This window comes from Rhinolophus hipposideros (assembly GCF_964194185.1).
Source record: "Rhinolophus hipposideros genome assembly, chromosome: 19".
NCBI classification, from domain to species: domain Eukaryota; kingdom Metazoa; phylum Chordata; class Mammalia; order Chiroptera; family Rhinolophidae; genus Rhinolophus; species Rhinolophus hipposideros.
Genome location: NC_138065.1, coordinates 50,390,000 through 50,405,529, shown reverse-complemented (window position 1 = coordinate 50,405,529; position 15,530 = coordinate 50,390,000). Strand labels below are relative to the sequence as shown.

Below are 15,530 nucleotides of genomic sequence, written 5' to 3'. Positions count from 1 at the left end.
CTATTTCTACTTCTGTGTACCAATTGTCTTAGACAAGGCAGTAAGGAGTGAAAGGAAAAACTAAACAATATATGGATTGGAAAGTAAGAAATAAAGGTCTTTATTGGCAAATAATATGATTGAGTAGAAACCTCAAAGAATCTACAGATAAATTATTAGAACTCATAAAAATAAAACTTTAAAAAGTGGCTCAGTAAAGAAACAATACACAGAATTAAGTTGCAATTCTGAGCATCAACACAAAGAATTAGAAACTGTGATGTTTTTATAAGAAGGCTTTTACAGTATTACAAAAATTTCAGCTATCTAAGGATAAATCTAGCAAAAGATATGCATGCAGTGCCTTTATGGCAAAAAATTATAAAATTTTGAAAACATTACAGAAACATAAAATAAAGGTATACTATGTTTATGAATCATAAAAATGTAAGTACTCCTAAAACTGATCTATAGATTTTATGTAATTCTAATAAAAATCCTGTAGGCTTTTCCAAATGATAGAGCTTCTTATTATATTAACACGCGTTTGCTAAGAACCTAGTACTTGCCAGACCTGTACTAGGCATGGTAGGTTGTAGAAGGAGCAAGGCATGAAGTCCCAGTTCTTATGAACCTTTGTGTAGTGGGAGAAATTGACTTAAAATCAGGAATTGCTGGTATGAAATTTTTTTTTTTTATTTCAGGTGTACAAAACAATGTAATAGTTACACATTTATATCCCTCACAAAGTGATAACCCTCCTCCCCCGATCTACTACCCCTCTGACATCGCATACAGCTGTTACAGTTATACTGACTCTATTCCCTCTGCTGTCCTCCACATCCTGTGACTCTCTATATATAAAATTATAGTTGACATTCGTTATTATTCAGCTTTAACTTCAGGAGTACAGCGCAGTGGTCAGGCATCTACACTTTCCGTGAAGTGGTCTCCCCAATAAGACAAGCGTCCATGAAACGTTGATTAGAGGTTGTGGGAGTGATATTTTACAGGTAGTGAAATGGAAGGTTAAACAAGTTGGTTGCCTTGTCTAAGACCCCAGAGCAAGTAAGAACTGGAGCCGCTTCTTCAATTCAAGGCCACGAAGTCTGACTTCAGAGCCCCTGGTCCTTCATCTTACCATGTTACCACCCAGGTTGGCAATTTGTGAGTGACAATGAGCAGCAAGCCAAAATCGTGGAGACTAAATAGTAAAGAAAGGAAATGCTTCATAATGAAGAAGAACCGAGCCACGAGCTGAGAAAAGGGTTTTCTCCAGAGAGGATTTTACTTCATGAATCTGAAAAATCCGAAAATAAAAAATACACAACTGGCTATTTACTATGCTCACTGAGGTAAAGGAGGACAGGGCGTCAGGGACAGAGAAGAGAAAAGCAAGTTCAATGACATGTGTGACAGAGCAAAGAAAATCATGGCAGAATTATTTCTGCAGAAAAGCAAACGTACAACACACTAGACAGTCTCTATGCTGTAATGACTGACAACTTGGCTCTTGAGTCAGACAGATTTGTCTCTGATTGTAGTTCTGCCACTTATCAGCTCTCTGATTTTGAGAAGTTGACTAGAGCCCTACACTTCATTCGCGAAATGAGAATAGGATTAAACAAGATAATACATTTATCGTGCTTACCATAGTACCCGGCATGTAGCAAATGCCCCATCAAATGATGCCCCTTATTATTTTTATTCTAACCAGTAAACTTGACATTTAGTCTTTGGATTTAGGCACTCAGGATCCTCTGTCAAAATGCCGAGAAGTGGAATTACAGTATTATCAATATTGGTGCCACCTGCTTGTACAAGGCAAGTTTATGAAACAACCACCTAAGAAAGGGGAAGAGATGATCATTTGTAAGAATGAGATAAGCTGAGTCTCCCACTGTGAGCGTAAAAACACTAAATCAAGGGCGACACTGAGGGAAGCACCCGATTTCTGGCACACACCCCTCCCCCTCACTCCCATGCACATGACTGACCTCACCATTCCAGCCACATAATTCCAGCCAGAAATGCTGGTGGGTCTAGCAGCCCCCACTGTTTAGTACGGGACCCCAGTTGCTTTCCATTGCCTGTAGAAAATTCATATTCACATATCCATTTCTTAGGTTGGTCAACTCACATTCCTCTCCTTAGGAGATACTCATCTCCACGTATCTCTGATATAAAGACGGAGCTACATATAAAGCATCATGGCATGCTCTAAGAAAATAGTCTTATTCATAGATCTCTACGATCCCAACTGTGCTGATGAGTGGTGGAGGAACCATGGCAAACCACTGAGTTAAATCATGGCTAAGTGGTGTGAACCTACTGGTGAGAAGAGGGCCACAGTTCCTTACTGAGCCATCGGAGAGGCAGATGGTGGCAAGGAGAATGCGCACATCATCAGAGACCAGTTTAAATGAGGTCACAGTTGGGGCTGGCCCCAGCTTTGGTTGGGGCACCTCGACAGGAGCCGCGAGACGGCAGTGTCTCTTGTCTCTTCCTGTCATCAAGCACCTAGAGAGTCATACAGGAAGTCAGTTACACGGCCCTCGCAAAGCTGGAAGATAAGCACTGGATGCCTTTCCCAGGCAGCATTATTCTTCCCCTGTTAACACCTCCCATTGTGGACAAATCTAAACAAACCAGAATTAACAGGAATCCAACATCTTCCTTTCCAGGGTAAAAGGCTTCCTTGCCAAGCTCTTAGGAAGATCCATTTTGGGGGGGGTTGGGAAATTGGGAAAAGAAAGTCTTCTTAACAACCAGTGCATAAGTATTTTTAACTTCATGTGTTGACAAAGAGTATCTGATCAAAGCATTTACACATTTAACAGGTTGCTGCTGTAAAGCCATGATGGTGAACAGTTTATACACAGCAACGTGAATGAGTTTCGTAGATGCAGTGCTGAGTGAAAGAAACCAGCCCCCTTCCCAAAAGAGGGCATACTGGACGATTGTGTAGATGATGTTCAGAGACAGTGAGTCCAGTCTGTGCTCTTAGAAATCAGATCAGGTGTTGCCCTGGAGGGGAGGGGGCAGTTAATGGCTGGAAAAGGGCATGAAGGAAGCTTCTGGGGTGTAGTATTGATCTGTGCTTTCAGCTGGGTGCTGTTTACATGTATGTGTTCCGTAGGTTGAAATTCATCAAGCTGTACATTCTTGATATTTCCCTTTTTCGTGTGTGTTTTGTACTTCAAAAAAGCTCAAACAGTAGTTAGGATTCTGGCTTCAACATGATTTCACCTTTCCAGAAAAGAAACCATCAATCATTTTAAGACTGGGCAAATTTGGGGGGGGTGGGGTGAAAAATTCAGAAGACAGGTTTATTGGTCATAGGTCTCGTAAGTTTATAGGTTTATTCTCTGCATATTATAGCAACATGGGTTTATTCCTTGATTCCAACCCTTGTGTTTTTCTTCTAAGAAGATAACCTCTGCCTCCAACACCTGCTACAGGCATTTATCACACCCGGTAAACAGGGAAAAGGTATTGGCAGGAGAAATATCATTCTATTTCCTGTCAGATATAGCAGAAAGTATTTAAAACTTGCCAAGGAAAAATAGTCTGACAATAAATTAATGTATGCCATTGGATGGAAGTTCCAGACTTCTCTTTCTGTGTTCTCCAGATCTGTTGCCTAAGTCCCTGTAAATTGTCTCATTGGCTGCTGATTCTTCATCCCTGGCTCGGGCCCGGGAAGGCTCCCCACAGGAGCACAAATGGAAGTCACCTCAATACTTCTAAGTCAAGTGCAAATGCAAGTCACCTTAGTAAGAAGGCACTTCTGAAAAATCACTTGAAATCCTACCACCCAGAGATAATAGTACTTAAGAATTTGATATATAAATAAGTACATACATGCACACACATGTGCTATATGTGTGCTGTGTGTGTATGTGTGTACATCCTAGACTTTTTGTGCTTAATAAGCGGGGCAAAGTCATTTCACTAGGGGGTGGAAGAGTCAGGCTTTGGACACAGTGGTGCATAGTTCGGAAGGCTTTGCTCTTTCCGCATTATAGCGGGTCTCCCAAGAAAAGTAAGCTCTTCGTGGAGTCTCTCTTATTTAAGTCAGGCAATTACTTGTTTAAATATTTAAGATTTTCTGTGAAATGATCAAAGATTTGAGTACAGTGTGAGCTCTTCTGAAGCCAAAGAACTCTTATTCAATGTTTAGTTGAGAAAGTTCGTGGAGATGTTTCTCAATTTTTATGTGTTTTCACCTCAGAGATAAGTCGTGGAAATATTCACTACGAATTTCTTTCCTTTTGGATATCAGCTTTCCCCCAACCCTTGGCCCCACAGAAAGATAATTTTAAAATCAAAACCTAGTTTTTATAGCACATGGTGTATTTTTTTCCAAAATGAAAATAGCTTTATGTGTTTATTTTTTACTAGGTAATTAGTTTTAATGTTGAGTTTATAATACGAGGGCCAGAGCTTTCTCCCCGACTCAAGTTTATAAATTCTCAATTGGTGTGTGAGGCCAGTAGGGATACTTCTTCTTGTCTAACTTGGTTTCTGGGAAGACTTCATTCAAGTCCTCAATGGTCATCTGATCGAATGCAATTATGTTCCTCAACTTCTCCAGCTCTTTCTCGTACTGCTCAATCCTGGTCTTCGACATAGACAGAAACTCAGCACAACTTTTCACATCTTCTTTTTCTTCTGCATCTACCAGGTGACTGTATTTGTCCTCCGGCACGGGAACCTTCCGTGCATTAAACTTCTTCTCAAAGTCATCTACCAAGCCGGCCTTCGCAACATTGGCCTTGTAGTAAGCCCAGTCAATAGCAGGTGGTTTCTCAGGTAGAGTGGCCAACCTGGAGGAGAGGGTCTCATTCCAGGATTTCAGGGAGTTAGCAATGGCCTTCTGGTTTCGGGTATTATCTCCCCAAAAGCTACCCAGTCAATGGCTTTTAGAGCAAGTTTTCGCCCAGCCATCTTGAGATCCTTCACCGACCCCGGTGGCTCACCAGCTTTATCTTTTTTATAATGGTGAAATTAATACATGGTTCTTGTTTTTTAAAATTAGATATTACCAAAAAAAATCCTAAATAATAAAGTTTAAAAATAGTTTGAAATCCTACCACCCAGAGATAACAGTGGTCAAGAATTTGATATAAAATATGTACATATGTACACACGCACACACACGCACACAATTCCTAGACTTCTTCCTCTGTATAAATGCATATATAGATTTCAATAAAAACGGAGCGATTAACACTCTTTGAGTAAAAAACAAATAAATACAGTGCTAGATGCGTTACCACTATGCCTTTGCAGGCTTTATCCCAGCAGTCATGGCATAATGATTTACATGGTCATTGTTAGTATTGCAAAGAAAGTCCATGAATTCCGGAGCTGGACTCCCTTGATTTCTGTCCCAGCTCTGTCACTGACCAGTTGTGTAATCTGAGCAAGTTACTCAGCTTTTTCATCTCTTAAATGGAGACAAAAATAATATCTACCTCAGACGGTTGGTGTGAGCCTGAAAGGAATGTGTGTGAAGCCTGTAGAACACTGTGTCACATATTAAGACCAAATGGTTAGCTATTGTCTTATTTGCCCTAATGTCCTTCTTTCCACTAAACTCCACCTATGCAGGGACAATGGAGGTCTTCTCCATTATATCCTCAGCCTGGTACACAGTGTGTGTTCAGTAGTTGTTAACTATTATGATTAATGGTATTCGGTAAATATTAGTTGAATGGGTGAAGGAATGCTCATTTTCTGTTATTTGATATTGATAGATAGATGGGAAAAGCCCAAGTTTCAGAATCAGGCAGACAGATCTCAAAGCCTGATTTCCTTATCCTAACTATGTATGGACTGATTTTGGGAAAAGGTGTGCTATTGAGCTTTTCCGATTTCCCTTCTATAAAATGGAGATAACAATTCTTTCTTGCAATGTTGTTATGTAGACTTGAGATAATTGTGTTAATTTATTGATAAATAATAGATATTTTTGTACAAATATTACATTATAGTATCCAGAGGCACTACTTTGTATAATCCAAGGTATACTATTCATGTGGAATACAACAAAAATGGCGACCCCTGAAATTATACAGTTTGGGGTCCCAATGTACCCACAGTGTACTTCACAGTTTATAATATTACAGAGTAGCCCTTTATCAGAGACTCTCAAGGTTGAGTTACTTGAGACCCATAAGAGCCATTTAGGGTTGATACCAGCTGCAGAGATCTCTGCAGGTGATGTTCTCATTTTGAAGCCATGGAAAATAAGACATAGCTATAAACCAGGACCTGGGTTTAAGCTCAAGCCTTTTGAATTCTCAGTTTACTATTCTCTAAAACCGAGGAAATACAGTGACAGAGGGAGAAGGGTAAGGTAAGCTCCCTGAATAAACAAGGTAGCGTTGGTGTTGTTGCTGTGTGCTGTTTACCAATCATCCAGCCACTGCCAGGTAGATGCTTTGCGGCTAAGGGCTATCGAGTCAGTTCTGCACCCAAACCTCGCCTGCCTCCTGGCATGGATTCAGGTCAACTGGTTTCCACAGCAGTTCAGTGCGTTACGGAACACAAACAGAACCTTCACTCTAATGAGACGCATGGGTCACTTGGCAATAACAAGTTGCTTCTAAGGAAACATGAGTTTCTTGGCATTTTCCTTGTCAGCATTACAAAGCTGGCAGCTACATTCATCTTCCCTTACACCAGCACACGCTGCTGCCCAAATATCTAGTTTCCATTTGCTATTGTTGCTGCTGATGCATGAATCAGGATCTCATCCCTGATTCTGGTTTCCCCGGAATTTTCTTAGGGGTTTTATCTGAAAATGTGTTTGGTGAGACATCATAGGCTGGCACACAAAAGGTTCCACCTGGGGCCTGGCCAGGTCTGGCCAAGCCCAAGCACTGCATTTCAATAGAGCGGGAAAGGGAAGTGTGACCTATAACCTCAGGGAATTTTTCCAGATAACATCCCCAGGCTCTCTGCGCTGAGGAAGTGCCTCAGCCTAGGACAGATGACAGAGAAGAAATGCAGTGTCTAGCCAGGAGAAGCGGACCCCTAACACTTCAGGACCACTGGCAGATCCTGCTAAAAATGGAAAGAACACTCAAATGTTGGCAAACATAAATGATCTTGGGTTAAATTTGACTGGAATATTGGCTTTCCCTTTGTGGAAGACGGCCAGTCTCATCTGCACCAGTTCCCCTAAAGGAGAGAAAATACACTGAAGTTGCAGCAAGAGGAATTGAAGCTAGATGTAAGAAAGAGCTTCCTAAATACTAATTTAATTATCTGTTGGAACTGTTTGTTCAGAAAACAGGGCAGGGTCCTTCTGGAAGAAGGAAAGCTGAAATGGTCTTACAGTGAACCACAAGTTCTGCGGGTCTGGAGCCACACAGACTTATTCTGTTATCGCTGTAACGAAGTGTGGTGGAATTAGCGAAATGCTGTATATTAGTATGTTTCTATTCTTACTTAGAAGCATAAATAGATAGATTAGGTTTTCTAATTTCATTAAATTTATTGGGGAGACATCGGTTAATAAAATTATATAGGTTTTAAGTGTACAATTCTGTAATATATCATCTGTATATTTGTGTGCTCACCATCCAAAGTCAAGTCTCCTTCCATCACCATATATTTGACCCCCTTTACCCTTTTCTTCCTCTTCCCCACCCCCTTTCCCATACTGTTGTCTGTGTCTATGAGTTTTCCTCTGTTTGTCTTGTTTGTTCATTTGTTGCATTTAGTTTTACATCCCACCTATGAGTGAAATCATGGTTCTCGACTTTTTCTATCTGACTTATTTCACTTAGCATGATAATCTCGAGATCTATCCGTGTTCCTGCAAATGGCAGTATTTCATCTTTCCTATGGCTGAGTAATATTTCACTGCATATATGTACCACATCTTTATCCAATCATCTATCGAAGGACACTTTGGTTGTTTCTATATCTTGGCCGTGGGCTAGGTTTTGTTCTTGATTTCATTCTAACGTTTACTGCCACAGGCAGTTCTCAGGAGTTAGTTATCTGGCCATGGTCAATATTTCAGGAGTTAATCATCTGGTAGAAGAATTATACACATAAATAAGCTATGTGTGACTCACTGTGACCAGTGCTAGAATCCCATGAAGTGCAGTTGAGTTTTAGTAGAGGAAGAGATTACTCCAACTTGGGGATTTGGGAGAAATCCCCTTTCGTGAGCTGGGTCGTAACTTAGGATGGGTGAGACGTAAGTAAATGGAGATTGGGGGGAGTGGAGGCATCAGCTCAAGGAGAGATTTGGAAGCAGAAAAGCATAGAGGACTTCAAAGAAAGGCAACTGCTGGAGTGTGTCTGGGACCTGAGTCAAGGATCAGAGACTGCACTGGCCAGACCTCCATGGCATAGCGCAAGGATGACCAGAAGCAGGGATGGTGTGTCAGTTAGGATTCTTCAACAAACAGGCGCTTAGATGGATAGACAGTCAAGAGCTGTGTTGGGAGAAACACTGTAAAGGACAAAGGGAACAAAGCACAGAATGGGGTGTGAGCAGGACCCCTATAAAAGGAAAAGTGGGAAGGGAGGGAGGGAGGGAAGCCCTGAGACAGTTTCAGTCAGGGCAACAGGGAATCCTTGAGGCAAAGTCGTCCATTAAAGGAGTAGCATACCTGTATAATGGGCTTGCACTAGTCACACACCTTGCCAGTCTTCGGCTGGGAGAAGCCTGAGTTATGTGTAGCCTCAGCCTGAAGTGGTGGTGACTCCAGAGGGGTAGCAGGTGGGATTGTCTCTGAGTGGTGATGCTTGTGGCTACATCACTTGTGGCTCATGACTGTTGACCAGTCATGAGTGACTTCTGATTAAAGAGGCACAACTTCTACAATCCACCATTAAGGATTATGTTTGTTATATGCAGTGTTTACTAGGCATCTATTTTTCTTTCTTTTATTGATTAAATAAATTTCCTCTTCTGGCTTGCTAAAAGGTTTCCTTTTCCTTTTTAAAACCATGAAGTCTTCTTTTTTTTTTTTTGCAATCTTGAGATGATTATATGGTTTTTCTTCTCTAATTCATTAGTATGGTGATTTATAGTTAGAGATTTTCTAATGTTTATTCCAGAAATAAACCTAAACTGAACATGAGTTTATATTTTTTATTTTCTGCTATCTTTGGCTTGCTAATATTATGTTTAAGACTTTTTCACATATATTCATAAGTGAGATTGGACTATAAGTTCTCTTTCTTGCAAACTCTTTGTCTGGTTTTTGAATCAAGGATATTCTGGCCTCAGAATAATTGGGGAATCGTGTTTCACTTTATATCTCTAGAAAATGTTAAATATAGTTGGAAAAAATTTTTTTAATTGGTAGAACTCATCTGTAAAACTATTTGAGCCTGATGTTTTTAGCTCCACATTCAAATTCTTTAATGATTATAGGAGACCTGGTTCAGGCTTTCTGTTTCTTCAGGAGTAAATTTGTCAAGTAAATTTTTTTCATCAGATTTGTTTATTTTGTCTATTACCAAATATATTTTCATCAAGTTGTTCCTAATGTTTTCTTTTTTAAATTTAATTTATTGTTAATTTAAGTATAGTTGATATACAATCTTATATTGGTTAGTTTCAAGTGTACAGTATAGTGAAGCAACTTGTTTATGCCTTACAATGGGGATCACCCCACTAATTGTACTAGTCATCTGACACTGTGCAAACATCACAATATTATTGACTATATCCCCCTTCCCTTTTTTCACCCATCCCCCACCCTCTCCCTCCTGATAACTATCCATTTGGTCTCTGTTTCTATGAGTCTATTTTGGTTTTGTTGTGCTTATTTTGTTTTTAGATTCCCTATGTAAGTGAAACCATACAGTATTTGTCTTTCTCTGTCTGACTTATTTCACTTAGTATAATGCCCTCTACATCCATCCACGTTGTTGTAAATGGCAAGATTTCATTCTCTTCTATTTCTGCATAATATTCCATGGCATGTACAGAGGGTGCCAAAAAAAAGTATACACGTTTTAAAAGATGTTATCTAAAATGTGTATGCCTTTTTTGGCATTCCCATTATAACCCACATCTTCTTTATCCAGTCATCTATCAGTGGACACCTAGATTGCTTCCACCTCTTGGCTATTGCAAGTAATGCTGACATGAACATAAGGGTGCATATAGAAGTGGAATTGCTGGGTCATATGGTATATCTATTTTCAGTTTTTTGAGAAACCTCCATACTGTTTTCCATAGTGGCTGCACTAGTTTGCAATCCCACCAACAGTGCACAAGGGTTCCCTTTTCTCCACATCCTCGCCAACACTTGTTATTTGTTGATTGTTATCGATGATAGCCATTCTGTCAGGTGTGAGGTGACATCTCATTGTGGTTTTGATTTGCATTTCCCTGATTAGTGATGTTGAGCCTCTTTTCATATGTCTGTTGGCCATCTGGATGTCTTCTTTAGAGAAATGTCTTTTCATGTCCTCTGCTCATTTTTTGCACTGGATTGTTTATTTTTTTTTTGTTATTGAGTTATATATTTTGTTATATATTATATATTTTGGATATCAACTCCATATCAGATATTTCATTTGCAAATATATATTCTCCCATTCTGTGTGTTGCCTTTTTGTTTTATTGAAGGTTTCCTTTGCTGTGTAGAAGCTTTTCAGTTTAATTGTTTTTAAAATCTGTGATGTCTTTGGATATATCTTTTTTGTACCCCTAATTCTGTATATTTAAACTATTTTTTTCCTTGACCAGTGTTTATTTTTGATCCTCTATTGTTCTTTGTTTCTACATATTAACTTCTGCTCTTAAATTTATTATTTCCCACTTTTTACTTATGGTTTACTCTATCTTTTTCCCCCTCTAACATCTTAAGTTGGGGGTTTAATTTTTAGACTGCTTTTCTAATATAAGCATTAAAATGATAAATTTTCCTTGATACTCCATAATTGCAGATACATAGTATTTTTAATATTATTTAATGATAATTCAAAATTTTCTTTGTGATTTTCTTTTTTGACTTGAATTACATTTTTAAAAAATTATTAAGCATTCTGGGATTTTTTTAAAGTTAATTGTGTCTTATTAACTTATATAGAAGAGAATTTGATCTGCATGAGTCTGATTCTTTGAAAGTTATTGACACTTGCTTTATAACCTATTATCTGGTCTCTTTTTGTACATATTTCACAGGTAGTAGAATTGGCTAATTGTTAAGTGAAGTGTTCCATATATGTTCATCCATGAAATCAAGCAAAAGTGTTTTTTGCATGGGAATTACTGGTAAATACACAGTCTAATGGAGATGAAAATCCTGATATTCTAACGTTGGGCTCTTTAAAGCTATTGCATAGCGTGGGAATAAGCAGCCGTTTCTAATCTCTGGGCCTTAACTTACCTCCAGGCAAGAAGTTTTATTTTGCTCATCCATACATACATCTGTATTTTCTCAATTTGTGAGTAGTAAAAATAACTACTATCCTGTAATTTGTTAAACTTTAATAAGTGATCCTCATAATAGAAAAATTTTGAAACGACTCCTGTGGGTCTATGCTTTTTCTCAAGAGATAGCGATTTCTCTAGAATGTTCATACAATGCTCCAGAAATAACTAACACAATTGTACAAGTTATTTACACCATCAAATGTGCCTCCTGCCTGTTAACTTCTCTGTTAAGTCCACAAGAAACTGATCAGTCACTGGTGAGCCCCAGGGACAGGCATTTTCAGAGTTTCCCCCACACATGGAAACAGGTTGGCCAGTCTGCAGCAGTGTCTCTGTCAAAATTGCATTTCTGACACTAAACTCAGATTGCTTTCATTTAAAGGGTCAGAACTGATTCAAACCCACATGTTTAATCGCCCTGAGTTTGGGGATTTTTTCCATCCTCAGTTTCCACTTTTCTTCGTGAATCCCAAGCCATTTTGACCACATCCTTGACTCGATCCTATATTAAGAATAAAGGAGATCTGTTCATGTAGAGGAAATATAACAAAGGAGGGACTTTCCTACAAGATCTTTGAAAAAAAAAGAACATTTGCATAAACCATATTTAACCAGAATCTTTGTTTTATGTTTTTCCTCTCTGAGTGTTTTGTTACACTCCCTTACAGTCCCCCTCCCTGTCCCCTGACCCCAACTGGTCAGAGACCAAAGGCTGGACAGCGTTTCTTGGAATCTTCCTGGCCCCACCCGAATCACTGGGCCTGATTAGTGACAACTTACTGACCTGCTTCCGGTTCTCCACTCCTAAACCCTCAGATGTGTTCATCTTCCCGGAATATCTGTGTGGTCCTGTCCCTCTTTTGCTCAAGTTTTCCCAGAAACTACAGCATAAACTTCCCAAGCTTTAATTTAGTCTGGGGTTGAAAGCTACCCTATACCTTTTTTGTTGCTGGGTCTCTGGAAGCTGATGAAACCTGTCGGATCTCTCAGACGTCAATACTTTGTCTTAGATACTTACTTCATCTGGTTCCTGAAAGGACCTCACTCAGGATCTAATTTTATCTATCAATGCTGCGGTCCTCTGCCCAGGGGCCCCTCCCTCTGCTCAGCCACAGCATCTCTGAGCTCGTATGCTCAGAAGCCACTGTGCACACTGCCTGGGTTTGCAGCGAGAGGCGCTTCTTTCCTTGCATCTCCATTGCTAAGTCCTTCAGGGCGGGACTCTGCCCCTGCGTGTCCAAAGCCTCTGGTGACATTTCTTGCAGCAGTAAATTCTGCGTAGATGTTTAATTGGTTACGTGAAAGCTCCCATTCCATGCCTGCAGTCTCTCTTCCCACGAAACATTTCCTCCTCGTTTATCACTCAATTTTGAGCATCTGTTGTCCTCCAGATACAGGGGTGAGTTCGAAGGAGGCTGAGGTTAAGAGATGCCACCTGTTCTCTCAAGGTCGCTTTCAAGGGTAATTTTTGGTATAAATTGGGAAATGGCCACATTCTTTTGGACGGCCCAACTGGCCCAGCGTTAGTATTTGAAATCAAATCTCTTTTGAATATATTTTTATTCCTTTTTCTCTTCAGCCTAAGACGCACAAATCTTTTTCATACCACCTTTCCTTACGTATTAAATAGACACAGGAAAGCCATGTGGACTTAAACAAGTTATTTACTATCTCTGAGTTTCCTGAAATTTGAAATGGGGATAACACCTATGACCGAGGATTAAATATGAGGAAAGTACCTCAGATGTCCGCTAGGATCTCTCTGCCCCTTAAAATCTAGGTACACTGATCATTGTGGAAGCCCAAAACTCTCTCTAGGCGTTCTCAGAATTCCCAGAGCTTAATTTTCATGCTCACCTTGCTCCTGATTTTCTTTTAAATATTTTGTTTCTGCTAAAATACTTTGTTCCAACTTCCCTTTTTGTGGTTATTCCTTTATGTCTGCTATTTTCAATCTTAAACTCCTTCAAAGCCACCTGAATACAGGTCTGTGTTTGTGGAAGAACCTTTACAGAAGATTTTGATGTTAAATAAAATAATTGGATGCCAACCCAAAGCAGTGTAAAATAATAAACTTAAGCATACATCTGTCACTATTATCATCATCGTGGCTGCTAGGGCTATTAGAACTATTAGAACTGGGAACACGACTACTAGATCTGTTACCTGGCCCGCGCTTTGTACCAAGAGGCTGAGGAAACCTTAGTTCCAGGTAAACTTTTCAGATCACACAGAGAAGGTGGTTCTCATGAAATGCCGAGAGCCCACCAGATCGGACAAGACTGCCAAGGCCAAAGGGAAGTGAAAATCTTATTATTTCTTCTTGTCCTTTGTCCTGGATTATGTGTTGTTTTGGTGGTGGCAGCTTTTCTGTCCAGAATGGGACATGTGAACAGAAGGAAGACTCAAATTGCTAGAGTCAAGAGGGAAATTTTAGAACTTTGGAGAAAAGGGGAAATAAAAAGATGAGTTATCTGCTGAGAATGGGAACTTCGAGGGGGAAGACATAGATGTCTGAAGGATAACTTTATTAATTTTCCACAATATGGTTTGGATATGAAGCCTCTTTCTTGCTTCATCTATTTCTCATTAAATCATTATGGAGCCAGGTCTGCTTCAGGCATGTGTCAGAGAACAGAACAGTCTTAGGGAGGAGGGGTGAAAGCTAGAGTCACACATGGGAAGCATGTGACACTCAGGGGACAGATTTTCCTTATCTAAGCTAAGGTCATACAATTAAATATTCATTTCATGAAGTATTTTTGCAGTGAACTAAAATAATATAGCCCAGGCCCACCAAGCTCTGGTGAACAAATCCAGAGGAGTGGATAATTCTGTGTCCCTTGGCCTGTTGATTTCACGAAGGCTGGTATTCTGAGTTATGAGAGAAAGGGGTTATTTCTCTAATCTGGAGCACAGCTGTGTGAGGAAGACGATGATATCCCCATTTCATAAATGAATCTGCAATTCAGAAAGCTTGCTGACTGGCAGTGTCACACAGAGGTAGAGGCAGGATTCCAAGTGGGCAGGTCTGACTCTCCAATCCGCGCCCTTCTATCCCATCCCAGCAATGGCGCAGGGAGCAGGGCTGACCTGTGGTGAGAATCTGGGTGCTGGGTTTCTGCTTGACCACAAGTGAAGGACTCTCTGGTTTCTAATCTTAGAAGAAGGCTTCACACCTGCTTCTGCCCAAGCCATTGCACCAAGGATCCTACACCAGGAAAGCATGAGAGGCAGGATTTGGGTGGGGAAAAAAATCTGCACTGAAGGTTCAGTTCACAAAGCGATTTCATACCTGACTCAATCATCACAATAATCTTGTGAGTTAAACATAATGAAAAACACAATGAAAAAGCATATTTCATTCTTATGTTATAGGCAAGGAAACAGGAAAGTAAGTCTCAGGGACGTTAAACCTAAGATCTTTGGCAAAATTTTTCTTGTGAATCTTCCTCCCTCCCTCCCTCCCTCCCTCCCTCCCTCCCTCCCTCCCTCCCTCCCTCCCTCCCTCCCTCCCTCCCTCCCTCCCTCCTTTCTTTCTTTCTTTCTTTCTTTCTTTCTTTCTTTCTTTCTCTTTTTTTTACGGGATGTTGTATGACATAATTCCTAGGATCACATGGTAGCTGTAGGACTGGAACTTAGGACTGTGTTTTAAAATCTATACACATCTTACTTCCAGGAAGGAGCCTTCACTTGGGTTGTTTGTATCCTGATGTGTAGGAAACAAGCTGTCGCCATCAGGGTGCCCCGGTGAGTCTGGTGAGTCTGGGCAGTTGTACACTGGGCACTCGGACGGTGTGTCCTAAGCCACGTGAGTGTCAGCGGCACAGCCCTGATTTACAGTGCGAAACATGGAGACTCTTTGGCAACAGCCCTTGTTGTAATGCAGAATCTGAGATGGCTTGGAGAAAGGAAAATGTAACCATCACAAAAAAGTCGTTCCCTTAGCATGTACAAATGTGTCTGGAAGTTGTACTGGCCATGGGACACGTACGTATTTCCGACTAGTTTTTGCATAGGGCCCTATTGTGTTCTAGGAATTCAGCCCTTGACTTTAGATGAGTGTCCGTTCAGGTTCTCACACGCCATGGAGAGAGAACGTTTGCTGCAACTTACATCAACAGTG

At 40.3% G+C, this 15,530-nt stretch overlaps 1 pseudogene across 1 annotated transcript; it reads right to left on the bottom strand.

Annotated features, from left to right (window-relative positions):
* Nucleotides 1–4,444: 4,444 nt before the first annotated feature.
* On the bottom strand, nt 4,445–4,932 carry LOC308487149 (ATP synthase subunit d, mitochondrial-like; annotated as a pseudogene). Its single transcript has one exon. The product of its transcript is annotated as an ATP synthase subunit d, mitochondrial-like (transcript).
* Nucleotides 4,933–15,530: the final 10,598 nt, after the last annotated feature.